Genomic DNA, 9,741 nt, shown 5'->3' on the forward strand with positions numbered 1-9,741 from the left:
GGGTAGCATTCCACCCTTCTAGAGGGAGAAGACATGTTACTTTGCTTAAAACGCGGTTAATTCTAACCAGAGCCACAGCATCACAAAATGGATGCTGCTGCCACCGACACAAGTCTGGCCTCCTGCTGCTGACCGAAACTTGGCAGGGGAGGCCTGGACAAAGGGTTTCCTGTCACAGGGAGGTGTTACCCCACCCCAGACAGGAGATAGTGGATTGAGGCAGGCAGGGCGAGTGAAACTAGACACTGCCTGGGGCACACAAGGTGTCCCATGCATAGCCCAGTTCAAACCGGTCCTGGAGCACTCCAGCCCCAGCGCGAAACTGGACAAAGGGAAAGGGGTGTAACCACCCCCTTCCTGGGTCCCACCCATAGGAGGGACCTAGCAGGTAATCCAGCCCCTTGATTTGGAATAAAGGTAGGAGCTGTGCCCATGAGCATTAGATTTATCCTGACTGAAACTTTGATACAGAACTCTGGACCCTTCGACATCCCACTCGACGTGGAAGACTGAAGAATCTCCCTTGTGGTCAAGGAGTGACCACCCTGTGCAAACAGGCACCATCCAGCGCCCAACGGTTTGCTTTGTTGCAGCTCCATCCGGAGCTCGAGTGACAGAGAACGACAAGAACCGGATTCCCAGATATCCAACAGCCCGATCCACAGCCACAGCAAAGCTGAGACCCATGGAGGCGACGTGAGACGTGGGACCGGCCATCTTGAAAAGACTGCGAAGTGCTGACCGTGCAGCTCCTGAGGTATCCTCGAAGCTGTGCATTGGGGTTTGAGAAGCCCCAGCCCCGAGCAGCTCGTGCACCGAAGCTCACCCCTCCACACTCACCGAGTGCTGCGTGGGGTCCTTTTGCATTTTGCTACTTGACGCGTCTGTCCGGTCACTTGCCCGTTGGCTAGTGGCCTCTACGATGACGAATCTTTGAAACTACTCTGCTAGTCTGGTTGCTCCAGACTGGCCCTCGCTCCCCTGAAAAGGAGCCACCTCTCTGACCTTGCTGGTCCGAGTAAGAAGCGATCTGCAGTTCCTGCGTGGGTTGCATTTGCCAAGGCCTGTTAACTCCGATCCGGAAGCCGACACCGCCGACAGCGAGAGCCTCCGTGGGACAGCTCGTGATCCACTCCTGGTCATCCTCGGTGCCCCAGAGTCCACGTGGCAGCGGAGACAAGCTTCTCGACATCACCTGATCGCAACCCGACATCGCCTGGTTCCTTCCTGGTTCCTTCCTGGTCACTGGCTAGTGACCCAGACTCTGTCCCCTCTGCTTTCAGGTACTTCACATCTTCGATCCACCCTTGGATCCAACTGGACTCTTCTCTCCTGGCTGCCTGCAGCTTCTTCATCTCAAGGCTCCATAGATCTACACGATGAAACCCGACACACTTTGGCACCTATGCACCCGCTTCCTGTGGGTGAGGTAACGATTGAACACTGGTGCTCCTGTAGTGGTTTACACCTCTAGTGTCCTAGTTTTAAGTGGCTAAGTTCTAGTCCAGTCAGAAGACTTCCAAAACAGTAACTTTATAACTTTTACGCACCATTGACTTTGCATTGGTGCATGCGTGTGCTTTTAGCGCTGCACCCGAATCCCGCGGGCTACTCCCGTCCTAACTACAGTTAGTCCAGTGTAGTCCCAGCGATTCCCAAGGCCCTAGGCCTTACCATTGTTCGTAAAGCGGTTCTTATACCACTTATTTAATATATGGTTTGAGTGGCCACCGGGCCTATCCATAATTGTGCAACTTTCATATGTTTAACTGTGCTTTTGTTTAAACGCTTGTGCCTCTGTACTCAAAGAGTACAGAGGATTATTCTAGTAATAAATACATATATTTTTATAATATATAACTTGTGTGGTGCCTATTAATTTGATATTACAGTATTGCATATGGTAAAACAGCTGGCTTCACATGCCCTCTTGAGTTTAGCCTAAGACTGCTTTGTCCATGCTACCCCTAGGATAGCTTGTCTATAAGGTTGACTTTACAACCACCACCATAAGGGATTGTTTGGACTGATACAAGGTGCTCACTAGAATAGTGAACATCATACATCAGGCCAACTTCTCACACCGAGGATCTCTTCAAATTTGCTCAAAAACTGTTCAACCATATATTGGGCCGACCAGCGGATGCGGAATTGCGAATAGACAGGGCGCACCGGGTGGGACAGCCTCGGGCGGCTTCCGCCCCACCTCCTGACATATTGGTCTGTGTCCAGGACTTTCGCACAAAGGAGGAGTTCCTTCGGAAGGCACGGCAGTTGCGTGCCATCACCTTTGGGGACCGCTCACCGACCCTATTCCAAGATCTATCTGCTCTCACTCTGCAGAAACGCAGGACATTCAAGCCGGTCACATCACTGCTGCAGCAACGCAATATTCCCTATAGCTGGGGCCACCCGTTCCGGCTTGTATTCAGATGGGATAATAAAGTTTACCAGCTGAGGTCCCTGAAGGAGCTCAACTAAAACATTAATAAATCACATACACAAATATTCATAACAACATTGTTTTTAATCACAACGTGTATCAAAAATTCATTAATGAAAAGATACACAAAGTATATAAAATATATCAAATATGTAATGCCCCGGAAAAATAGGGAAGGGTAGTGGTTGGATGGTGAAGATAAAGAATAAGTCACAAAGGAATGAATACAAAAGGAGTATTACTAACTTAGCACAAAGGAACAAGTAATTCGTCAATTGATTGTACGATCATGCCTCAAATAAAATCACAAATAATAAATCAGGACGGAGGCTGAACACAAGAAGGGGGGAGTGTCGACGTTTCGACAACAGCACGGGGAAATATCGATCACACAATTGATAGGGGACCCAGCTAATACTTTTCTCTCCACGAATGTACCTACGATTGATTTCACTTTGAGAGATAAGATAGCTCGTTTAGAGAGACTTGAAAAGAAACTTATTCGAACACGGTGGCATGGTCATCTGCTCACCCGTTACCTTCAAGAGAACATTATTCCAGTAGGCCTCCAAATTAAGATCGAGCCGGCCATTTTTGTTGAGGTCCCGAAGTTCAAGGAGGGTTTTAGTTACGTGGCCAACAATTGCTCCCGGCACTGGATGGTGCTGAGGGTTGAGACTGCAGGAGAACAGGTACAGTCCATTTCTAAAGAAATTGCAGCACTTAGAGCTGAAATTAATGGCGACAGAGCATTAACAAATGCCAAAGAGGCCATAAGCTCTTTGGACGCCACTCTCAAGGATTTTGAGCTGACAACACAGAATAAAAAACTTGAAAAATTGGCCCGCGACCTGAGACTTTACGATAAGAAGAAAACCTACCCCTATTTACAGGAGGATTATTATCGTCAAGATACTCAGGGACGCTTCACCAATAGGGGCGCTGGTAATTCACGAGGAAGACGCAATTATAAAACGTTCTCCGACTCCTCCTACGGTTCTGACGGGGATTTTGATCAATCTGGACCCAGCCACCCTCAGAACGGACAGGACTATAATTACCAACCCCGACAGCAACCTTTTTTAGACCAGGGCCAGGACCAATGGCAACCCCCCAGGAATCGGGGCAACAATTGGTCCAGAGGCTACCAACGAGGCCAACAATCAGGGAACCAGAACTGGGAAGGAGGGCGTGGCAGGCCCCAGAACCAGAAGCAGGTACACTTCCAATCAGAACAGCACGGGGAAATATCGACCCGCCGCAAGGTGTACCGCTGGTGAGTCCACCCAATCCGGTGGTTAATATCTCAAATTACCGTCTTTCTGATGATGAACTGAAAGTACTGGGCAAGGGACTTTCATATGTACCTACTAACATCCCTGATCAATTTACCATCAGATCTGAACTCTGTAAGTTCTTTAGGAAAGTTCGCCTTAGATATTTCTTTCAAAACAGACCAGCTTACCAATGTAAATCATAGACCGGCTTACGGATTCCATCCACTTTTGTGCCACCAGCCAACTCTATGTCACACAAAATCTTAACATATGAGTCAGTGGTGCTACATGACGTTAACCAAGTTTTGAAAAAACGTCGTTACCATCGATTTAACATCAACAGGAATGAGGAAAAAGGCCCTTCAGTCCCTTGGGAACAATAAGGAAATAATAATTAAACCAGCGGACAAGGGGGGCGCCATTGTAGTTCAGGATGTTAAAAACTACAAGAATGAAATCTATACACAGCTAAATGATGGCGTCAGTTATAGGAGACTTAATACTGATCCCTCTTTGGCGCTTGCTTCAGACATCCTTGAATTGACTAGGTCGGGCCTTGACGAAGGATTCCTTACTGAGTTGGAATTTAATTATCTTAACCAACAGACTCCAAGGTTACCGACGATATATACATTACCCAAAATACATAAGAGACTAAGTGAGCCACCCGGTAGACCCATTGTATCGGGTTGTGGCTCGATGTTGGAACCGGTGGGTCGCTACATTGATTTTTTTCTTAAACCCCTAGCGGAGGCGACACCAACATATCTTCGTGACACTATGCACACGATAGGCATAGTGGATGGCCTATCCTATGACACACAGAAAGAGATGTTGGTCACGTGTGACATCACGTCGCTTTACACAAGTATCCCGCAAGAGGAGGCACTAACTATTATGACACGGTACCTGGATCAGAGGACGGCCCCAGTACCGGTTCCCACAGGATTTATCATAGGACTTTTACGGTTGGCTATGATGCGCAATTTTTTCATGTTCCAGGACCACTTCTACTTACAAACTAAGGGAGTGGCTGTGGGGGCTACATTTGCCCCGGATCTGGCCATCCTCTATATGGCGGCATTTGAGGAAGATATTATCCTCAATGAACGGAACCCTTTCAAACAACATCTAAGAGTTTGGGTCCGCTATATAGACGATATCCTAATTATCTGGAACGGCACTGGCACTGAACTTTCTGATTTTCAAAATTGGCTGGATTTACAATCCACAGACATTAAATTCACCTTCAAATCTGATTCATGTCGGGTTGATTTCCTTGATCTCACGATCTATAATGATGATGGGATTTTGAAAACGACTCTCTTCCGTAAACCCACCGAGCGGAATTCGCTCCTTCAATATGGGAGTCATCATCCCAGATCCCTTAGGGACAACCTGCCCATTGGGCAATTCTTGCGAATCCGCAGAAATTGCTCTGATAAATTAGACTACATGGAACAAGCAGACGATCTGATGAATAGACTGATACAGAGAGGCTATCCCAGACGGCTGGTTAAGAGGGCCAAAAAACAAGCATGGTATAATCCCAGAGAATGCTTATTGCAACCCAAACGATGTGATGAAGAAAAGGACATGCGGATGGTGTGTGTGACCACCTTCACCACAGAGAGCAATAGAATCAAAAAGATCGTCAATAAGCATTGGCCACTAATTTCTGATGACATTTGCTATCCATCTTTGCCTCTCCATGCCTTTAAAAGAGGGAAAAACATTAGAGACCATGTTGTCCGGTCTTTCCTTCTTTCCATAGAACCGACCACCGTTCTATCATTGTGGAATCTCCCACCTGTCACAGGCCACCATAGATGCACTAAGTGCAAAGCTTGTGATAACACAATCCAGACTAAGACTTTTGAGTATAAGGAACACAAAATTGCATTGAATTCCTTTACGAACTGTAACACCCAGAACGTAATTTATGCCATTTTATGTGAGTGTGATCTAATTTACATTGGCCAAACTCAGCAGAGGGCCAAGAGCAGGATCCTGCAACATATCAGCAGAATTAGATGTGAGGTAATCGGAGCACCGCTTGTCGATCACTTCAAAACTATGCAGCACTCACCAGATAGTCTGAGGTGGGTTATCCTTGAGAAAGTTACATTGAATGCAAGGGGAGGGAGCATTCCTAATATCCTCAACACTCGCGAAGCAAAATGGATGTTCCTTTTTGACTCAGTTAAAACAGGGCTTAATGAAACTGAGAGTACCTTCGCACAAATGGCTAATTTGTAAATGATGATTATGACCAGAATGTCTGTTTTACTGTGAATATCAATTTGTTCATTGCCAATTATGTAATGTGTCTCAAACCATAGGGCCTTTTACCGTCATGTTTGACAGGTACGCCTGGATTTTGCAAATGGTGGTTATAATTTGTAGGTTTGTTTTATCATGAACACCAATTTGTTTAGCGCATGTTGTGAGATGGGTTTTATACTAAAGGGCCTTTACCGTCATGTTTGACAGGTACGCCTTTTAAATGTACTATTATTCTTCATCATACTTCATTTTCCACCAATGTTGTTAGATATGCCGACAGGACAATTGTGATGCCTGCCAAAGATCTGTACCAGCGATATGTGTAAAAGACACCCTTTTGCCAATAGGGGGCACAACAATATTGGTACCTATAATTGTAAGATTGTGCATATCGTGCCTTTGGTAAATCTCTATTCCATCCATTGCCGCTATGAATTGATACCTGGAATTATTAGCTGTCATCTAATAGGCTCCCTAACGATCAACCAGCATCGAACGTTCCCGGTTAGTCCTTTTTCTGTGACCATGACGGGTCCGTGTCACATGTTCAGTACTCAATAGGAAGTGCTCAAATGGGTCACTTCCGGTGTTACTCGGCGATGTCCAGTGTTATTGAGGTTTCCATGGGTGGAGCATGAACAAAATTGGCTCACGGTACGTTTAAACTACCCCCCTTCTTTGAACGTGTTTTATTATATTGGTATCGTTTGCCCTGATCCGACAGCATTACCAATTATTTCTTTATTTGGCAGATTGTGGTATTCCCCGATAGCACGTTAGGAGTAGTGGAACCATACAGCGTTTGGCATATCACCACAGTTAAATCTCAGCTATCACGCACCCTGTTATTCCAGGTACGCTGGCACATTAATTATGTATGTGAACGTGCTCACTAGTGCGGTGCTCAGAATATTAACTAGGTGTTTCCCCTCCATAGAATTGACTTCGCCTACGGACCATAAATTACCCCATTTTACTCAGCACATGCCAGCATCGTCCTTCACAGCCGCAATTCTAACTTCGTGCTGTTTCCTACGTACCGGCAGGTATGTTATTTTGGAGTTGTTTTGCTGGGCTCGTGCACCATTTCGAGCAATGGCACAAATCCTCTATTTAATTTAATTTCAGCTCCTGTGCCCATTTACTTTCTTTGGGTTCCATCATGCTCGGCTGAAAATATAACCAGACAGTGACTGTCACAGTATTATTATACGTGCTGCCATCTTTTTCCTACAAACATGTAAGTGTAGCTTGATACTGAATCAATTGCCGATACCTTATTTTGCCTTAGGATGACTGGTTTTATATTACCACCATGGTCATAGTTATATCCGGTATTGCCCAAATATTGGATGTGGAACATTATTACGACTACCTCTAACGCAGGTAGATTTACAATCCACTGTATCTACTGAACCTCTTTTCTGTTTGATAGTTCAACGGGACCAGTAAGGCTAAATCTTACTTGTATGATCAGGTAATCTGAATGACATGTTTTTTGATTTTCTAGATATAATTCCATCCTGGAAACTCCGCTTCCAAACCAAACCACTGCATTACTATACAATCTTAAGGTACACTTTTTATGTGGCATAAATCTGTTTTACAGAGGTATTCGAACTTAGTTTTTGCTTTGGCTACGCATATAAAGTTTTGACTACCGCAATGTGGGATCATTTGAGACTGTCCCATCAATGGGTTGATATGTAAAATATTTCTTGGATTTTTTCTAAGTAAAAATTTTTTTCTAAGCCTTCAGCTTTACCCAGTGTCCATTGGTAACCACTCCACTGTTACCTATGATGTCTTTCTTGATGTATTCCTGACCTTCACATTATATGAGTGTGTTCCCTTCTTGGCCTTTTAATAATTAATAACTAATATTGTACATATGAGTTTTCTAGGGATCTTGTGACCCATTGTAAAATAATTTATCCATTTTTTACACAGAATTTCTTGCCCCATTTGGTACAATTCCTGTCCTGATGAAGACCCTCTAGCAAGGTTTACATCACGCCTGCATTTGTTTGGGTCGAAACATCGACACTCCCCCCTTCTTGTGTTCAGCCTCTGTCCTGATTTATTATTTGTGATTTTATTTGAGGCATGATCGTACAATCAATTGACGAATTACTTGTTCCTTTGTGCTAAGTTAGTAATACTCCTTTTGTATTAATTCCTTTGTGACTTATTCTTTATCTTCACCATCCAACCACTACCCTTCCCTATTTTTCCGGGGCATTACATATTTTATATATTTTATATACTTTGTGTATCTTTCATTAATGAATTTTTGATACACGTTGTGATTAAAAACAATGTTGTTATGAATATTTGTGTATGTGATTTATTAATGTTTTAGTTGAGCTAAGTGTGCATGTAACTGGGACCACCTTGTTTATAGCAACCTCTCGCCCAGGTCCCAGTGACTTCTTGGGTCAACCCGTGTTTTACAGCACGAGGTCCCTGAAGGAGGCGTGTAGGCTTCTGGGCATCGAAGAGCCGACGGAGGAGGAGGAGGCACCTAGCCGGATGGCTGCTGGGGATGACACCAAACTGGGATGGCGACAGCAAAGGCGGAGGTGAAGAACGAAACGACCCCCAGCGGAGGTGATTGAGGAAGGCCAGCGAGCAGCGGTGGAAACGGCAGCGACGGAGTTGGCAGCAACTAACTATGGCTGAACTTCAGACTTCATAGCCTTTCATGTGTAAATTTGTTTCCTGGAAAGGGCCGGCGGTGGGAGGGGGAGCTATGGGATAGCTCAAGTACCCACATTGTTATATTACCACGCAACTACGGATGATGGACACACTGTTTGGACATAATGTTTTTTCTCCTTTTTTGGGGTGTTTGGGTGGTTGGGGGGGAGGGGGGAGTTCATTGGGGGGGATTTGGGAGTGGAGGGCAGAGGGGGGAGGGGGGTTGGGGGGTTCCAGGTCCATGGGTGTCCCCGGGTGGGTCCTAGAGCCGGTTTCCTAGTGGCTTGTGGGTGGTCCGGCAGGCCGCGCCTCTTGCGGGATGGTCGGCTTTCCCTCTTTGGGCATGTTGCAGGCACAGCCAACTCAGTAGGTTTTCAACACAAAGTTTAATGTGAGTTATGCCTCCCACTGAATTGAGAGTCCTCACGTTGAACGTCAGGGGACTTAACAACCCAGTGAAGAGGAGGGCTGTCCTCTCTTTCCTAGAACATTCGAAGGCCGATATTTGTCTCCTTAAAGAGAGGCATCTATTACAGAAGGACTGTCATAGATTGAAGTCCCGTTGTTTCCCATTCCAGTTCTTTTCCTCTGCCGCCACCAAAACAGCAGGAGTTGCGATATTAGTGGCCCAACGATTCAGGGGCAGGGTCTTGCAGAAGGGGGGGGGAGATCAGAGCAAGGTTGCTGTCCTATAGATTTTCCCTGGGTGGGTCAACCTTTACAATTACTTCTGTTTATGCTCCCAATGAAGGTCAGTAGAAGTTTTTTCATATGGCACTTAGCGAGGCTGCGGCCTCCCCTGACCAACATGTTCTGGTGGGTGGGGACCTCATTCTGGTATTCGATAACATCCTTGATAGGTCAACTCAGCGTACCTCACAGGTGGGGGCTCTGTCCGTGAAGGGGGGGTTGGCCAGGCTGGGAAAGGTGGGTATGGTGGACCTTTGGCGCTGCTTGCATGCAGGTGACGGGGATTACACATATTATTCCAACGCACACAAAACCTATGCTTGTTTGGATTATTTCCTAGCATCC

The sequence above is a fragment of the Lissotriton helveticus genome, chromosome 12 (genome assembly GCF_964261635.1).
Source record: "Lissotriton helveticus chromosome 12, aLisHel1.1, whole genome shotgun sequence".
Taxonomy (NCBI): domain Eukaryota; kingdom Metazoa; phylum Chordata; class Amphibia; order Caudata; family Salamandridae; genus Lissotriton; species Lissotriton helveticus.